Source organism: Halichoeres trimaculatus, unplaced genomic scaffold (genome assembly GCF_033239565.1).
Source record: "Halichoeres trimaculatus isolate MK-OKI-2021-1 unplaced genomic scaffold, fHalTri1.1 fHalTri1_scaffold_16, whole genome shotgun sequence".
Lineage (NCBI taxonomy): Eukaryota > Metazoa > Chordata > Actinopteri > Labriformes > Labridae > Halichoeres > Halichoeres trimaculatus.
The window spans coordinates 18,685,535-18,701,832 of NW_027437194.1; the positions used below are offsets into that span (position 1 = coordinate 18,685,535).

Genomic DNA, 16,298 nt, shown 5'->3' on the forward strand with positions numbered 1-16,298 from the left:
ACATGTTGTGGCTCAACAGACTCTGTTTTACAATGCCTCAGTTATTTTTAGCCTGCTGGTTGCCTCTTGGTAATTTTTTTTAGAACTTCCTCCTAACACGACAAAAATCTCTGACCAGATGTAGATACAGTCCTGAATGTTGATGGCATCATTTCAGTGCATTAAAAAACTAGTCTCAAATCAGATCTTCTATCTGTTTGCTCATCAGTTGATCTCTGCTGCCCGTGCTTTTTACAAACACTTTGACATTTCCTGGCTATCTAAATGTTTCAAATTGATCAATTTAATACTTCCACTCACTCTTGATTTTACAGCGCAACAAACTGAATATAAATACATTTACAATCACTATTAGAGGACGCCACATGCCTTTCATAATCAACTTTCTTTCACCTTAACAAACTGATAGAGTCTGGATTCTTTGTAGCTTTCAGGAAACTGGCAAACCCAGATTGTCTCAAAGGATGGTTAAATACAGGTGCAGAGCCTTTCAGACGCTGAGATCCAGAGAGCTTTAGTGATCTGTCTGCAGCCTGACCTTCACCGGTGTCACATTCAGAGAGTGTTAAAAAGGAAACATCTCACCGCTGCAGGCCCAAGCGACCCCTAAGGATTGTGGGTATGGTAGAAGATCATGTTATCTTACCATCAGATTATAAGGATGACTGAATCCAGGTTAAAAGGAACAAAATGAGGGAGATAAAGAAAAAGGCTTTCAGCATAACAGTTGATTTCGAACACAGTTATTGATGAGATTAAAGCATTCACACATTTATCTGTGGGTTTCCTGGATGCTCACATGAGGTGTGATGCTTTAGAGCCCAGTAAAACATTCCCAGGATCTGAAGGGTTTGCATAGCCTATTGTTTATCTGCATTCCCATCATGTGCTGAAGACCCAGGTAGATTATGTACATCAGGCCAGTGACACAAGGAGAAAAGAAAAATAACTGCAACATGCCACCGGACCAATAGAGGGCAGTAATTTAACATGGCTTTCAGCATAAATGACACCATAGAAGGTGATCACTAGCTGGAGTGATTTTGTCTAGCATTGCAGTTAGCTTGTTAGCCTGGAAGAGATTTAGCCTATGCTTGTTTTGATTGTACATTATTGCACGTGAACGGAGACACAGCTAGTGGCAAAACTGTCGCCAGTCAAAGCTGTTTCAAAAAGTCAGAAATAGCTTTGACTGGTGTAACACTGTACGACTTTCAGTGAGATGCCTCTCAAATATCTTTTACAAAAATGTATTGACACGTATAAACGTTTATAAAACTGAACAAGGATACATTTCAGAGGACTTTTTCCATGTTTTTAAAATTGTTGTAAATAACATGTTCAGCTGGAGGTCTCCAGGAGCTGGCAGAGACAATTTCACACCATCAAGCTGAAAGAAGACGTTTGTTAAAGAGTTTTAAAACCAAGTCGATCACAGCTGTGTTTGATGTTACTGTAAACTGCAGGAAACGTTCAGCTTGCATGCCCCGCCTCCCAAAGTTCCTGGACATCTGTGAATTCATCATCCCAGGACTTAATTTGGACTCATGTTCCTATGGTTGATAAGCATGTAGCTGCAGCGGTTGACAAAATATTAATTTTCCAAATCATTTTTTCAAGTTTTTTTTTTTCAGAAAACAAAACAAAAAAAAAAGATCCATATATCATAAGGAGTTGATTAAAGTGATACTCCGGGATGGAACAAGTTGGGTCCTATCACAAGGTTTAGGGTAGAAATTACCCCTACAGCAGTGTTTTTGTGCAGCAGAAGCCCAGGGTGTACACACCAAACACCCCCTCCCTGCTCCTCTGCCGGTTTCCTATGCACTCAGATGGGGCCAATTTTTACTTGACCAAAAACACAAATAAACGGACTCCCACCGAAAAAATCTGATATTGGTCTGCGTTCACGCTTTATTTAGAGAATTTTCAGCGCGTTACTTTCACACTAAAACACCGCTAAATAAGGCTCTAGTTCTCATTGTGTCGTAAAACGGTGCTACCTCCGCTGCAGAGCCACAGCTGGCTACAAGGCGCTCACAGCTTAGTGTATCAGTCCGCGCGCACAGTGTGCCAGATATAAACAAACACAGGTAGTCTGCCAGGACGAAGAGACACGACGAGAACTAGAGCCTTATTTAGCGGTGTTTTTGTGTGAAAGTAGCGCGCTGAAAATTCTCTGAATAAAGCGTGAATGCAGACCGATATCAGATTTTTTCAGTGGGAGTCCGTTTATTTGTGTTTTTGGTCAAGTAAAAATTGGCCCCATCTAAGTGCAGAGGCAACCGGCAGAGGAGCAGGGAGGGGGTGTTTGGTGCGAGCGCCCTGGGCTTCTGCTGCACAAAAACACTGCTGTAGGGGTAATTTCTGCCCTAAACCTTGTGATAGGACCCAACTTGTTCCATCCCAGAGTATCACTTTAAGGGGAAAAGAAGTTTTGCAGTACCACTAGAAACCATAGAGGCAGTGTTGAGATATGTAACCAAAAATTCAAGTGAGACCAGCTAAACACAACAAAGAAAAATACCCTGAGAAAACTCTTCAAGGTTGATTCAGCAAAAAACTGTAAAACTATAAGAAATATAAACATTTCTATGATGGTACGGGTCAGGGAACAAAAACAGAACACCTCAGACCGGTACAGTAGCTGGAAGGAGAAACCAAACCGGTTAAACCCTCACATTCTATAAAATATGTTAGAGATGAGCTGATGGTGAGATTTAAAACATCTATCTATTTTCACATTCAAAGGAAATAAGCCTCAATACTGAACTAAAGATACTGTGAAAACACTAACAGTCAACATGAAAGCTAAAGCAAAACATGATACCATCATGTGTCACCTTTTCAGGAATAGACAACTATGTGGGACGAAGGATTTAGATCTTCAGACCTCAACATATTCTTCTGACAGAGGCCTTCAATCAAGCCAGAAGAAATCAAAAAGAAAAGAGAAGCAGGAAAAGAGAGGGACTGGAAGGCCTGTGCTCTGGCTTCTAGTTGCAACACGATGCTAATCCCAGGAAGAGATCATCGTTTTCCATTTTATGTGAGCGTCGTCCATACTGCAAGGTCAGACAGCGCCTGTGTCAGCTCGTCTCCCTCTGACAGATGGTTACCTGACATCACCCGCTCAGTCAGACTGCCTTTAATACTTAATATCACTGCTCCTCTCCCGCTCCTCATATTCCCTCCTTCCAAACCAAGATATTCCTTTTCCCAATCAAAGATATCCAGCTTTTGTGATTACATGTTCGGCTCTGAAAATAGAGACGCTGGCGAGTATGGAAGAGGTAACCTTGATCCAAGGGGAGTCTTTGTATTTAAGCAAAAGGCTCTGATTGTTGCCTCTGTAAAGAGCGCTGCAAAACAGAGCTCTCGGAAGCAAGATTTGACCTCTTTTGGGCAGAATATAACGACCAAATAGATTTGGAGGAGACCAGTATTGACGGCTGTCATCCATTTGAGAACCGTCTTGGTGGAACCTCAACAAAAAATAATACGAGTTCATTCAGAATGTAGCGCTTACGGTCTTTTACATCTCCTGCTTTTACCTTTTAATCATAAGCTTTCTGCGATATTTATGTGACCTTCAAGCTTGAAATTTCCACAAAGCAACAAAAACAGAGTGCTGGTAAATCCCTCAGCTAAAGCCTGTAGAGTGTGAAGGTTAGATAATGAATACCCTCACATAGTCAGTCCCTCTACTCGTTCCTGTTCAAAAAAACAAAATGGATCTTTTCATCTTGGCTGATCTATTTATTTTTCAAGCCACTGCATGTCTGAATGCAAAAATAAAAAAATCTGTTAATAACCAGAAGTTAGAAGCCAGTGAATCATGTAGTTGAGTGAGGCTAAGAGGTGGAAGCGAGCAGACATGCATGGTTTGAGTTCTCTACAGATCAACCTTCCCTCGGAATAGTCACCTCACTTGGCTGCTTTCTCTCCCTCTCCCTCTCTCTGGGGGCTGACAGAATTATCTTCTGCATCAGAGCTGAGGCTGGGCCAACGCTCCACACACAAGAGGGACTCCATTTCACACAGCCAGCCCCACTGTGGCCAAGGAGACACAGCCAATCACGCTGGAGTGTCAGTGGCATTGGCCGTCCACCATTTTGTAAGCTCCTCAAGGTCTTCTTTGAGCGTCCTGCTGGAGCTGCCTCTGCTCGCTCTGCTATCTTGTTACACAGATGGAAGTGTTTAGCTTTAAGAGTGAGCAGCTTCCCCTCCTGTCTGCTGCTCTGCAGACTGTCAGGGCGAGATGAAAAAAAAAGCAGAAGTGAGATGTGTGGTTTTTGTTCTGCAAAGATGGCCACCTAGAGAGCAGCTCTGCTGTTCTTCAAAGCTGGAGACAACATCCTGGAGAGTTCTGAGGATTGTGTCTCTAAAAATGGAGCTTTCACTCAATCTGTCATACAAAACTTAAAGAGGGGGTACTATGCTTTCCTAAATTTTCAACATGGATAAAGCAACAAAGCTGGATGTTCATACTACAGATATGTTGTGGATTCTGTAAACCTTTTAAATGATCCCTTTTCAAAACAGCATGAGATCTTCAGCAGATCTTCATGAGACTTGCTGAAATGATGAAGTCATGCCATCAGGATCTCCTAACTGGTTCATTACACATTAGAGGGGTGGGCCTCAAACACCAAGGTCTACCCATAGCTTTACCCCCAAAAAGCCTCCAGGTGGCTGGCCAATCACAGGGAAGAGGGAGCTTTAAAGAGGGGGTACTGTGGTTTATTTATGCTTTGTACTGTCTTACTGGTTCCTAAGTATGGGTACCAAATTGGGTACTTTTATAGGTACTGACCGAATTCTGTCAAAAGTACCAGGTACCGATTCACGTAAACCAAAAAAGTCCATGTTTAGGTCCATCCTTGTAACTGTGAGGGAGTGGAAGAGGTAGGCGATTTTCATGCTGAACATGAACACAGCATTGCAAGGCTATATATAGAAGAATAAATATGTTAAATTAAATTTTTTTATATTTTATTATAAAAAAAAATGTAATTTTGTACCACATGAACACAAAAAAAGCCCAAAATTGGTACTATTGAGTACCAGTACCGATTGCCAGGTACCGGGCATCAGTACTGCATCGTTTCAAATGTGAAAGCTACCCATCCCTACGGGTTCCTCCTCTGTAGCTTTACAAGATTCACTTTTTTTTCTTAATCCATATTCTTCTCACTCTGGTGTTCTAGAAAACCCCTTTTTCAGCCCCTATCTGAAGTGCTTTGTTTTGGCTGCTGTCCCTTTAAGGCTCCCTGCTCCACAACCCCCCTTTCTTCTGATTGGCCTGTCCTCTGATTGGCCGGTCTGGTTTAGAGCTATGGGCAGACTTTGGTGTTTGAGGCCCAATCCCTGCAACATGTTGTAAACTAGTTTCAGAGATCCTCATCACTTTGAGTCTCTTTAAAGATCTGGTGCTATTTTTTGAACAGAGCATTGTGAACAAAATCAATCCATAAATCTTTAAAAGGTGACCTTAAATAGCTCAACATGCTCAATAAAAGAGGTATAAGCCTTTCTCGTCGACTAAAAAATATCAAACTTGGAGCAAGCCTGAGCAACATGATTAAATATTCCATCTAAAAATGATTAAGTGCATAATTTAATTAATAGCCTCAGGCGTGATTATTTTTACAATCTGAATAGGTAGATATATTTGGTTTTCTCAAGAGGTTTCTTCCCTCGAGCAGAGAGAAAAATTCTCAATAAAGGAATCCATCAAGGTCTGTACACAAGTGGGCTACTGCAAGGGAGAAAATGTTTGCTATGCGAGATGTTCGGTCGAACATATTGTAAGTGGAGATCTCCTGAAAGTTAAAAAAGAACAGGGTTCAGAGGCTGTGTAAACACCACCGGAGAGTGGAGCAAGTGAAGGATGTCCAAGGACAGATTTGGAGAGAAACCAGGAAGTGTTCTTTTTTTTTCCACAAAGACAATTACTCCAGGAAACCTTACATTCCTTGCAGCCTTGGAGTCCATCTCTCCTATGAAGCCACCGCTTCCTGAAGTGAATCAATCTCCTGCCGTCTGGAATTCATGCTGTATTATCTCAGAAAACATGTATGAATAACAGACTGAGGTCAGCTATCAAGGAGCAAAACTCCAAAGTATGATTTCATTGATCTTGGATGAGACTCATCAAAAGTCTCAAACCTTGATTTCCTTCCGTTGTCCTCTGATCAATTAAAACACCTCGAGCAGAATCTGCTTCCAACAAAAAGAAACAATTAAGAAGATTACAAGAAAAGACTGAGATGCAGTGAAGGCCCTCTTGAAGAGTGCTGCTCAGTGGACATGTGCCAGAAAACACTGCAATGCTGACTTCCTTGTAAGCCTGACATGGCAGTTACTCCTGTTACAGCGAGTGGGTGAGGTTACAAGCTTGACAGGATGGAGAATTTCAGAGTGACCCAAAGAAGACATAGGAAACTTTTAAAAATGGAGCTGAAACATCAAAAATGACCCGGCTCAGTCTGAGAGAAAGTGATTAAGAATGATGAGACGGATGGTTTTTACAGCTTCTGATAAGTTCCTCTCCAGGTTCACCAAACCATCCCCTTAAAGCAACCCAACAAGTTTGAGACGGGAAAGATGAGAGACCCATCAATATTAACTTACCGCTGAGACCTCCTTTCCAAGCTTCTAAATATTTAATCGTCCTTGGACAGCTCTGTTGCTTCGTTGGCTGAGCCAGAGTGGATCCCTTCTACAAGACCACTCCTGTTCCTGCTCAATGAAGGCCTTGTGCGATGGCACCACACTGCCCAAGGAACGGGCGTCTCCAAAGAATTCAGGGCTTTTTTTCCACCGCAGGCAGCTCCATGCTGACAGAGTTAGTTCTCTGTGTCTTACAGGAGAAGAACATAAATCCTGAATTCAGAGAAACCTGAGAGTGCCGTGGAGGTGGCTTCATTTATCTCACTGAAGAAACTGTCTCATCAGCACAGCTTCTTTTTAACTGAAACCTCCATTTCTTAGTTCTCCATATGCTAAACAAATGTGGAGTGAAAGGGACGAGCAGGGGTAGAAACTGAGAGCTGTTTGTGTTTTCAGGAGGGGAAAGGTGACGCTTGAACTGCTGATCTTCTGATGGAAAGCAGAGAAGAGGAACCAGTTTTACAGCGCTCCGAGGTGGCAACTGACAACAGAAACTGGAACGACAGCCTCCTGAAGCCACTTCCTTGTTGAATTAAAACCCTGATGTGAAGCAAAAAGGCTTATAGGCTGCCCAGTAACACAGTCGCGTTCAGAGTGTGAGACAATGGTCTTCAGTCACAGATATTTAAATGCTCCTCACCGTCCCTTCATTACAGACAAACCACACCTGAAGTATAAAGACACTTTCCACAGCAGGAAATTGAGACATTTTGAGGTACTCAACAAGAACCAAGGTTCAAATTTAGCCTGGGTAGGTGTAGTCTTTGAAAAGTCCCTCCAATGTGATAGTGCTGTCCACAGGTACAGGAACTTTTGAGTATGGGGCCTGCTGGGCAAAGCATTTACAGTTACTTCCCCTGCCATCATCAATAACAACACACTTTCTGATGTAAAACACTTGATCTAACAACTTTCAACAAGCTTGCTCTTCAAGCCTCAGAATATCAAGTTTACAACAGCTGTTAAAACAGAAAAGAGTCCACAAGAATACATCCTAGTTTTGTCTGAGGGTTTTATGTGGTAACATCAGTTTACTCTTTATATAAGTAGGGATGGGTACCGAAATTAGATACTTTTATAGTTACTGACCGAATTCTGTCAAAACTACTGGGTACCGATTCATGAAAAATCAAAAGGTACCATGTTTAGGTACCTAAATGCATCCTTGTGACTTTGAGGGACTGGGAGAATAGGTAATTTTCCATGCTGGCCATGAACACAGCATTGCAAGGTTATATATTGAAGAATAAATATGTGAAATTAAAGACATTTGAGATTTTATTACTAGCTTTTATTGAATTTTTTTACCACATGAACACAAAAAAGTACTGGAAATTGGTACCGCTGAGCACCGATACCTATTGCCAGGTACCGGGCATCGGTACCATATCAGTTCAATTGTGATAGGTACCCATCCCTATATATAAGATGCATCAGGCTAAAAGAAGGCAGTTAACAGGGTCACAATTCAAATCACACTGGTTGTCTCTACCATGGCTTTTAAAATCAAGCATTTTAGGCCTTTCAAACTTGTCTTCCAAATGTCGCAAAAAAAAAAAAAAAAAAAAAAGCAAGATCCAAACAGCACAAACTGAATCTTTTTCTTGCTAACAGGCTAATTTTTATTTACATAGCCTGTTTATGCATCAGAAAAATAACTCCTTACAGGAAATGTAGCAAGCTATCATTACAAATGTAAATCAGGCACTGTGTTTTAATTCACTTAGCAAAGTGAAATTAATTAATTAGAAACCAATTTGAGTTCAGCACATAATGATTTGTTAAATTTAATCCCTTACTAAAGACGCTAACTTCACAAACTGCCAATCTGATAAGTATGTTTCTTATTACTGCATAGTAATAAACTACAGATCTAACAGCAGTGTGCTTATAGTGTAACAAAGTTGTGTATTCTTCTCTGTAATTTTCTTCAATTTACTGGAGTCATAGTTGAGTCTTAGTCATTCGTTGGTGGATCTTGTTTTGTATCTCTTTGGAGTGGCCTGTGTGTCTTTGTAGTTGCTTGTATCCTTAAGGAGTCGTGTGTGTGTGTCTTAGTGCTTGGTGTTTTTCTTTGATCTCTTTGATGTCATGTGTGTCCTTTTGAAACGATCTGTGACCTTATGCAGTCATTTATCCATCTAAGGGGTCATTAAATTATTTTTTGTTACTTTGGTTCTTTATAGGGTGGTCTGTGCCTCTTTGTAGTTGTTTGCGCAAGTTATGCAACATGTCTTTGTTGTTATTTTGAGCCTCTTTGAAGTCACAGGTGTCTCTGAGGTTGTTTGTGTTCCTTGCTAGTCATTTTCTTTGTAGTTGTGTGTCTTTGTGGTTGTTTGAAACATCTTTGTAGTTGTTTCATGTCTGTTTGGGATCATTCTGTCATGTTTAAATGAGGTTTTGGTAATTTCACTGCCTGTCCTGAAGGAAGAAAAGCAGTAGCAGTCGCACGTAAGAGTCTCTGGTGTAGGGCCCAAAAGCCTGTGCCCAGTAGGCCTGTTCAGTAATTAAGTCATGTATACAGCATTCAATTATTTAAAGGATCATTGCAGGGTTTTTTTTAGCAACACTGCCACAACAATGTAAAATCAAATACCTGAATCAAAGTGAAAAAGTGTAAATAAATAAAGTCAAAGAGATAAAGAGATAAAGAGGGGTTTTACTCTGCGCTGTAATGACTATAGTGTTTTGAACTGGGGCCAGTATGTTCCAGCAAGCTTACAAGTGTAGCAGCAGGGCTGGGCTGCATCGCATGAGCCATGCATCATGTCAAGAAAGCACTCACTGGAGCATTTCAATTTGCTTTTGTGCGTCTCCCTGGCCTTCTTCAGTGCCCCAGGTAGAGAAGAATGGAGGAGTGCATCACCCAATGTGAGTGAGTGAATGAGAGGCAGGGAGGGGGGGACAGCTGTGTCTGTGTGTGTGTGTTTGAGAGGGATACACAGAAAGAGTATGAGTGAGTGAGTGATGAGCTTCCCAACCACTTCCTTCCAGCATTCAAACCATCAGAGAAGTCTCTCTTGTTAAATCCTCCGTTTTCTCTGACAAGCTTTTTAAGCGTAATCCTGAAATGCCTCCAATAGTCCAGTTATGTAATTCTACTCTATAAGTACCCACCATGGTTCAGTTCTGCCCTGTCACCTTACAGCTGAACTGCACCAACCGTACGAGTTTCAGTATTGAATTCAGATTTAGAAAGTCATCCAGCGTTTGTAGCGCCTCAAAGTATTAATATACGCATGTGAACATGCCATGTACAACTTAACTTACAAAGGTCTGGATAAAAAGAATAATATTTGTAAATACAAATAGATGTCTTGAAGGGATCAATTTCCTTTAAAAAAAATACAAATAAAAAAATAATAATAATAACTTTGACAAAAAGGTAAAAAAAACTCATAGCATCAACTTAGCATAGCTAAGCGTGATCACAAATTGTTTTTCCAAAGCGAGGCTAAGATTAGCAGAGCTAGCACCCTAGTCTTCCATAATGCCCAGGTCAAGCCAGTTTAACAAGCATACATACAACTTAACCTGCATCATCTAGATCAAATTACTGCTGAACCATGCTGCAGTACCAAATACCATCCATAACTTGTGCTTGTTTACATTCATACAGCATTACAGCATCATAACAGCCACCATTAACCTGAGCTACAGCTCAGGCTGGCTGCGGGTGTTCTCATCACAGCTTAAACACAAACAGGTATTAACAGTCGTTCATTGGGATCTGAAGAGGAGTTTCGAGCCTGTTAAATAGAGTTGAATCTTTATTTTTGATTATTTCAAATACTCAATTATTGAATGAAAAAATGATTAGTCCTCCTGATTAATAGCTCATCTTTAAAAAATGTTTTTTCTATTTGTTTTGCTCCATGCAGCACAACCTCCAAGTAGTAGTTTCTGGGAAGCTCGATTGGAGAAAAACACACAGAACTCTGCAGCCCCAAAGAAGTCTAAGAGGAACTTCTATGAATTAATAAACAAAATATGAGGTTAAGTACAAACATTGCTAAGTACTACTTGAATATCAATCACATCCGTACATATATAATCGCTACCTGTTGTGTCCAGAAGAACTCTGCAGTTACTCTCAGTTACTAAATAAGTCAATCTTTCCCTATGACTTCCTGGGGGCAGGGAACTATCGGAATAATCAATTATTCAAATAATAGGTGAATAGTTAGCAGTGACATTTTTATACTATTTTTGCTTGAAATATTCAATCCTCCAATCACCCTAGCTTTCAGTCGACGTAGCATGAGGCAAAAAAGCTGAGCTGAGGCAAGTCTTAAGACTGACCACAATTAAAGCTACTGTGTGCTCACCTCTCAGTCAAGTCCTCAATCTTAATATCTTCAAAGCTGATAAGTTCCAAAAACGTCACTATAAATACAATGTGAATAAATAGAAAATTTGAGATACAGACCAAACCTGTTTTATACCAGGTAGTAAGCATGTTTTTATTTGCTGAAAAAAATAGACTTTTTGACAAGAGTGTATGCAGCTTCGGGGGCTTTTGGAGCCAGCCTCAAGCGGACACTGCAAACATACACTTGTAAATTGTAGTATAACTGCATATGTGTTTCTCATTTTAAACTAAACTTTTCCCTGAGCATTTTCCATGTTTAACACACAATTAAAAGTATCATCATGTGATTATTTTATGAACTACTGCTGCATTTGTGGAAAAATAGCAACGCCAGAAATATAAATGTGCAACATTAAAGGAAAGGCTGAAACACCTGCTCAGTCTTGGGCCCCCATCAGGGCCTTTTAAAACAGATGTCCCCTGAGTTTGTTTTGTTCAAAGCAGAGTAAAGTTCCTGTGTGTGTGTTCTTCCACCTTTAAAGCCTCACACTTTGGAGTCACATTAACTTCAACTTGTATGTTGTGATACTTCCTTGGCTCAGGCTACAACTGAGAATTGTCTTATTTATGACATGATTAACACTTGGTTAAACAATTTGCTTTAAGTAGTACAAGTTGGAGAATTACTCAAAGCCATGTGTCTAATGAGAACCCAAGAAAGCAACATGCAGATTGAAGAAAATAAAGACACTGCTTTATAATTAAGAGGAAAGCATCTTTTTCTCACACTGGAGAACCAAGGACAAATGTTTAGTGTTTTAACTTAACTGGCAGGAATAAAGGATGATGTTTAAATAGAAGCATTTTCAGTAGATCAGGCTGGCTTTAATCCGTTTAAAGAGTAGATTTTGTATTTTTACACCAAGGTCTTCTAAGACGCAGCTTCAAAATATGAAATATTAAATAAACGGTAACAAATGAAATAACAGTACAATGTGGAGATCTTAGAGGCCTCTGTGATTCAGGATCCACTTGAGTATGAGATCCTTATTTGACTTAAATGCCACCACAGCGAAAGCAAACAGCCATGACCTACATGACCCCAGCTGGTGGGTTGACCTGAAAACCTCAGCATGCAGATTAGCTGCTAGCGTAGCATGAATGAGCTTTACAAACTGTGAGAATGTGCTGGAGACTTGTGAAACTTTCTGCAGGAAGTCTGCGTGCACAGAGAAAGCCCACAGCGCCAGAATCCACGAGACAACCTCAGAGTTTTCTCCAGAGGAAAAGAAAAAAAAAAAAAGAAAACATGACAATCACAACCCGAGTTCAATCACTGAGCTCATTTGCAGAACATCTACCTTCCACTAGACTACATGCACTGCACCCGTCTGCCAGACAAATGTGTCGACGGCAGCAGATTTCCCCCCGCCCGGCCGTCCTCTATCAGCTCCTCCTTGAGAACCTGTTTGCCCTGCATGCCACGCCAGGGAGAAGGAGCATCGCCACCATTTTGATTGCTCTCCTCAGCCTCGGCATTGTCGCAGCACACTGTGTCAAGCTCACAGTCTCCTTGTCAGCAAGATTTCACACAGTGGCCAGGGGAGCTGCAGAGCGCGAGCACACACACACACACACACACACACACACACACACACACACACACACACAGAGGAACACACAGAGGAACAGGCTCTTGCTTGCACACCTCTTCTGACAGGCTGGCCAACAGACACCTTTAGAATATAAGGTGTGAAAAGCCACACAAACCTGTACACATGAGAGCAAGGCAACATGGAGTTTCAGAATAGATGACCAGCTGCAGAAAATAAAGCCAATGCAACTTTTAATGTCACATGAAACTACCAAAAAATGCAAAGAACAAAACGCTCAAATTCAACTTCAGAGTCCAAAACAAAAGGAGCATTTGAGAACTTTCTCCAAGACTTCAAAAGCCAACACACACGCACACACACACAGTGTGAAAGGGGGGGTATGTGAGTGTGTTAGGACCACTTTGTTGAACATTAACTACCTGCATGGTCCAAACACTGCATTATTCAGCATTAAAATTCCACTCATTAACGAGTCCCACAAACATTACAAACACATCCTGTCCAGAGAAAAAGAAGATCTTCCAAAAAAAAGAATAAATCAACCGGTCAAACTCCTTCTAATCATTTTTAATTCAAGTTCCTGTAAGGAGTTAAAAGTCTGGAGTCCACCTTCAACGCCTCACTTTCTGAGTTCTTCTGCTTCCTCTGGCTGACTAAACTTCCGAGCTTGAAAAAAAAAACAAAAAGAAGCAGAAGAAGAGGAAGCAGCAGAAGAAGACAGAAACAGTTGTGGGCGATTTTTTCTCTCTCTGAACACAACCTTTGTTCCTCTGCCTGTCTGACTCCAGGGCTCTCCTTGGAGACTCATCTGCTTTCCTCCATTTTATGGTGAAGCCCTCCTAGTGTGACATACCTGACTTGAGACGAGTGACAGCGACTAGACATCCAAACACAGAGCAGGGGAGGAGGGGGGACAATGTGTAATCCATAAGCACCCAGAACAAACACAAAACAGGAGGTAAAATGAAGCCAGGCTGCATGTGCAATCATTTCAGAACCATCTAGATGTCATGCAGCTCCAACCCTGTGGAGAAGCGAGTCCGAATCGTCCCCAGATAAGGTTTCTTTTTTAAATTTGAGGAGCAGAGGAGGAGGGGGAGCACATATATCCTCCTCACACTGGACATGGCTTTCATGGTGTGTGTGTGTGTGTGTGTGTGTGTGTGTGTGTGTGTGTGTGTGTGTGTGTGTGTGTGTGTGTGTGTGTGTGTGTGTGTGTGTGTGACTGGATGCCAGCTCCTATGTGTCGCTAATGGAGGCTTGCTTTGGGAGAGGAGAGCAATCCGTGCAATGGCTTCTCCCATGAAGCTAACGCGCAACAACACGCACGCACAGCCGGCCGAGGAGAGAGAGGCAGAAGCAGAGGGGGGACACATGCACAGCCGGGGTTACAGTAATTCCCTTGACCAGACATGTCAGAATAACAAAACACTCCGCTAAAGCCCTCGTTTTAACATCGCCAGCGTCCATTTCCTTGTGTCACTTTGACAACAAACCGACAGGCGACATAGCGAAGACGCACTACATGGGTTAGGATATTAACTGGCGAGAAGACCCACTTGACTTTGCCTGCATGGAGCGCCCACCCGACTAAAAAATCTAGCCCCGGCTTCCCTTCTTCTTCTCCAAAAGGACCTGGACTAAAGGAGACACGAAGAAGAAGGGGGGGTCAGCTCTTTCCAGGTCATTCACGAGGCGCTCTCCAAATAATATCCCATGATCTACCATAGCGACGTTCTCGCAGACCTTGAAAGCCCAGCCGAAATCTTTGGCGATACTGGAAATATAGAGCAAAAACTCACTGGTACAATCTTCTCCTCAAGCGATCCTCCCAAAAGTTGTCCTCGTATTTCATGCGTGCGCCCGGTCGGTCTAATGGATGATCGCCATCTTTCCTGCTTCTCCTTTGCTGCAGCTGCAGATGACCTGAGATCCGTCTGTCTCTGAATAATGAGCAACCACACAGACAAGGAAGACAATCTGCAAAGCAGGCTACACACAAAGAAGTTTGGGAGACTAGCAAGCACCAGAGGGTGCACAAGAGTTTACGATGAGACGAGGGAGCATCAGCAGGATGGACAACGTCTCTGTCTGAGAAGCTCATCCTTCATGTAGACTGAAGTCAGGTCGCCTGCAAAGCCCTTATCAGCGGCTCAGAGCAGCAGCAGCAGCAGATACTCTCTGTAGATTTTATATAGGCTTTCCATACCTACAGAGTGAGTGTGTGCGTGTGTGTGTGTTTGCCACGTCATGGGGTTATCTGCAGTTCACTTTGGTGGTGATGATGCTGCTGTTCACCTCATTCAGAAACAGATAGATAGATAGATAGATAGATAGATAGATAGATAGATAGATAGATAGATAGATAGATAGATAGATAGATAGATAGAAAACAAAATTTACAATTTTGAAATCCCTTATAATAAAAACATATAAATGAATCGAATTAATCAATGAAAATAAACAATAATTAATAAAAATTGTTTTTTTTTTAAAATCAACATACCCTATCTTTATTTGAATAAAATCACAATAATGAACATTTAACGTTTCTAAATCATTATGTCCATCACTCAGAAAAATAAAAAATGGCTGATGCAGTTGCAGTACACTGTCATTACTGTTGCCACTTCATAAACACACTGCTTCTTCTTCTTCTTCTTCCTCCTCCTGCAGGCTGCGGCTCTGTCCACCAGCTGCTAACAAAGAGGCAGCCCAAGACAAAAGGTGCAGGGTCCTGCTCAGATGTATGTCAGAGTGAGGATGGGTGGGTGAGCGAGGAGGAGGAGGAGAAGGAGGAGGAGGAGGAGGGTGAGCGGTAGGAAGGGGCACACATTGGTGGAAGATCTACTCCTGCCTGGCTAAGACGTAAATAATGTCATCCAGCTACATTTCTCTGCCCTCGGGGAAACAGTTGACAAGAGATTTACATTTCACAGCTTTGCCTTTTAAAATTTCAAGCTTATTTCCACATTTTCTTCTCTAATTATTGATGTTTTTCATGTAATGCACAACAAAAACCCATCTTTGGGAATATTTTTCTCTTGATATCTCAATTAGACATTCAAATAAACCACATTCCCCAGACAAATACAGATAAAGTCATTATTTAAGGATACAAAAAATGGATTTAATCCATTGTAATAAGTAAAAATATATCCAAATGTATTAGCAAGTATCTTTAAATCAAAATAATAAAACTTAGTTTTCCTTTTACACTTATCCTCATTTATCTTTTAATATCCTTAACACCTTATTTTGTGGCTCAAAACATGAATGTGGCTTATTTTGTTCCTAATTAAATATTTTCACTAAAAATAGGACAAACTCCTGCTAAGATTTAAGTTTTTGCAGTGCGACTTTAGAATGCACTCGTCTGATTTCTCGTCAGAGTATCTCATTACCGTAAATAAAAGTCACATTCACTTGACAACCCCAGAAATAGTAACGCATTTAAGAATTTACGAACTAAAACTAAGACCTGAAATGCTCGTTATGTCATGTAAAAGTAGTTGCCAATGCAGCGAGCCAAGTTTGGTGAAGTTTCTCGAAAGAGGATGTAATACTTACTTTAAAACACTCCTGTGAGAAAGTGTGAGTAATGTATTGGCAGATGTTTTTACACAAATCAATAATTTATTGGGAGGTAAGATCAAGAAAGATTTGTTTCTGGACTTGACAGGTGAATGTGACTT

General features: G+C 41.2%; 1 protein-coding gene across 3 annotated transcripts in view; it reads right to left on the bottom strand.

Moving 5' to 3' along the window:
• Positions 1-14,764, bottom strand: part of znf462 (zinc finger protein 462) — a 54,906-nt gene extending 40,142 nt beyond the window's left edge. For 2 of the 3 annotated variants that reach the window (XM_074689933.1, XM_074689930.1), the window contains exon 1: positions 14,406-14,764. The gene's annotated coding sequence lies outside the window, so the exon portion shown is untranslated. Of the gene's footprint in view, positions 1-6,636; positions 6,766-14,405 lie in introns of those variants that run through there. The other variant, XM_074689932.1, reaches the window with a different exon arrangement.
• Positions 14,765-16,298: the final 1,534 nt, after the last annotated feature.